The 3,001-nt window shown below is 36.6% G+C and overlaps 1 pseudogene; it reads right to left on the reverse strand.

The window, feature by feature from the left end:
• Window positions 1-740: 740 nt before the first annotated feature.
• On the reverse strand, window positions 741-2,451 carry LOC120206935 (annotated as a pseudogene).
• Between the last annotated feature and the right edge of the window lie 550 nt (window positions 2,452-3,001).

Consider the following 3,001-nt stretch of genomic DNA (forward strand, 5'->3'; position numbering starts at 1 on the left):
AACAAACAGGGCTAACAGAAATGATATCTTTCATTCAATTAAATTCTGGTTTTACAACAGAGACATTTATAGCCATGCTTTTAATCTAACTTCTTCACATAGCAGTATAACAAACTCAGAAACAATATAACTTCTGCTAACAGATTTGTTAAGCCAACAGATTACTGACGCAAGTCTGATGCAAGCTCATACATGCTACGTGAACACACACACACGAAGTCATTAGCTTCATCCAATAGACTTGACTCAGTCGTGGGAACATTTTAAAAGGCTATTCTACAAGAATCCTATCCTGACTTAGTAATCAACTCCGTAACTTCATAATTATTATGATAATTTAGATTCTAAGGATAAGAGATAATGTACAAATTGGTTTGTGTTGTTAAACGTAACAACTGAACATAAATAGAGGTCTTTATCATTTGTATCATCCATCATTGATAATCTTAGAGATAATGTACAGATAAGTTATCTCAATTGCTAGTTTCAGACAAGTTAATAGTAGATAGAGATCCTTGACATTGATCATAAATACCAAAACTTATAATAGACTTCATCCTATTTTTCGCAGGTAGAATCTTAAGATCAGAATGAAAAACAATTAGATCCTAGTACCAAATCATCATATTAGAACTTTAATCTTAAATTTTGCTGCTAGAACCTTAAAATCAGAATTAAAAACAATTAGATCCAAGACATGATGTTCAACAAACACTTGAACATCAACAAAACATTAGCATTCACTGTTGCTGCTTGTTCTCCGCTGCAGATTTGTTGTATTCTTCCAATTCTTTCTTATAAGCTTCCATTGCTTCAGCTGCTTGCCATTCCAAACATCTTCTCTTCCTCGCTAAGTTCCTAACCCAACACACCAAATAACACAATATTAATCCAGAACTCGTACTTTAAATTTAAGACCAAAGAATGGTTGTTTAGGACAATATCATACCCTCCATTTGACTGAAATCATGGCATTAACAGTGGAATTGTTGATTCCTGGGCTCTCTTGCATCAGGCTTTTCCTTGCTTCTTTGCTGAACAAGATGAATGAAGAAGCAGGCTTCTTAGGCTTGTTAGGGTCACTTCTCTGCTGCTGCTGCTTCTTTTTTTGTTTCTCCTCTTTGGTCTTCTTGATTATATTCTCCGTCTTCTCTTTCTTCTTAAGCAATTGAAGTGCCTCTTGTTTCTGAAGTTTCATTATCTCTTCTTCTTCCTTTCTAACACTCTCAGCTTCTTCCTTCTTTCTCTGCTTGTAAACCTCCATTTCCTGCATGTATTTCTCCTTGTTCTTCTTTGCCATCTGCAATTTCACTCAAAAAACAAAACAAACGTGAGAATTGGAGCTTGGGATGTGTTTTCCAGGTACGAAGTTTAAATCAGTAACCTCCTCATATGTCCTCTTTGTTCCTCCGTCATGTTCTTCCATTCTTCGCCGGTGATTTTGGCCACCTCTAGAATGTTCTTGTTGTCCTCCAGAAGAGCCGCCCTCCTCTCGTTGGAGAACAAGAAAAACGCTGACATTGGTTGCTTTGGCTTTAATGGATCCCTTTCTTTCTTGGTCTTCTTTGTTTCCTTCTCCGCTTCCTCTTTGAACTGCAAATACTGTTGAAGCAACTCCATAGCCATCTCTGCTTATGCTCGTCTTCAAAGAGTTTCATGGCTTCGGTCTCTCGCTTTCTTTAGCAATAACCTGCAGATAAGCTTCCTTCTCTGCCTGATATTTCCTTCATAGGCTTCTTTTCCTCAGTTGTAATGGTCTTCCATTTGGCCCCCAAAATATTTGAAACCTCTTTGAAATCTGCTTCCGGGTTCCCCTTCTTGACCTCATTCCATTGATCTTTACACCATAAAATGTAAGGTGGAGATGGTCTTTTCTTTCTTCTTCTTTTCTCTTTTTCTCCTGTTCATTGTCTTTCAAAGATGAACCTTTGGGAATGTCTGATGAAGAGAGAAAAAGGTTTCAAAAACCATCCATAATTCGAAGATTAGGCAGGGAAAAGGGAAAAATAAAGTACCATATTGGGCTTGAACTCCTTCATTTTCTGCAATTTCTTCAACTCCATCTGCAATTTCTCTTGTCCTTTACCTTGGTCTCTAGCTCTTCCTCCTTCATCTTCAAATCTTATCTTTTTCCTTCAACATCTCCTCGGTCTTCTCCTTCTGTATCCTCAATTTACGCAGCATCTCTTGCATTTCCTGCAAGTCTTTCTCGAGAGACTGCGGCTTGCTCTGTCCCTTTCCCTCTCTTGGGAGAAACGAGAGTCCAGAAAGTCCGTCGTGATTCTCTTTGGAGTTGTCGTCGGCCTCCATTGGAGAAGGAAGGGGAGTTGCCTGAGAGAGCTTTTCAGCCAAAATATTGGCTTCATTTGTTGAAGGGGTTTCTGTTTCAGGGCTTTTCTGCCATTGTTTCTGATTTCTTGGGACATCAACGACGGCTGTTGTATCGGCCATTGGAGGTAGGGCAAGAATATTAATAGAACGAAAGGTTTTTCCTTGAGATATGGAAATGGTAGAGCGATGGTTTATAAAGTGCGGATTTGAGCGGTAGCTCAACGGTCTATTTTTCAAATTCAAATGAGTTTTGGATATTTCGGAGGGGCGTGGCGTCCAGGGTTAAATAATTTTGACCGTTGGCGTTAGATGTAAATATTATGGGTTAAATGGCAATTTACCCCTAAAGATGTAGATCATTATCATTTCATGACTTAAAATAGTTTTTATTCGGTTTGATACTTAATTTTCCAACTCTAATACAAATTACCCTACTTGATTTTTCATTTTTAAAAAATCCACGTGGTACTTTTATAAACATATCACGTGACACATAATACATTAAATTTGAATATTTATTTAAAAAAAAACTTTAAGAATCCAAAAAAAGTTTGAAACATAAAAAATATTTTCTTAAAGTTTTAATATATCCCATATATAATAATTAATATTTAATATTTTCAGTTAATTCATTTAATAAATTGATTTTGAATCGAATTAACGGTTATTT

Source organism: Hibiscus syriacus, unplaced genomic scaffold, assembly GCF_006381635.1.
Source record: "Hibiscus syriacus cultivar Baekdansim isolate YM2019G1 unplaced genomic scaffold, ASM638163v2 tig00014110_pilon, whole genome shotgun sequence".
NCBI lineage: Eukaryota > Viridiplantae > Streptophyta > Magnoliopsida > Malvales > Malvaceae > Hibiscus > Hibiscus syriacus.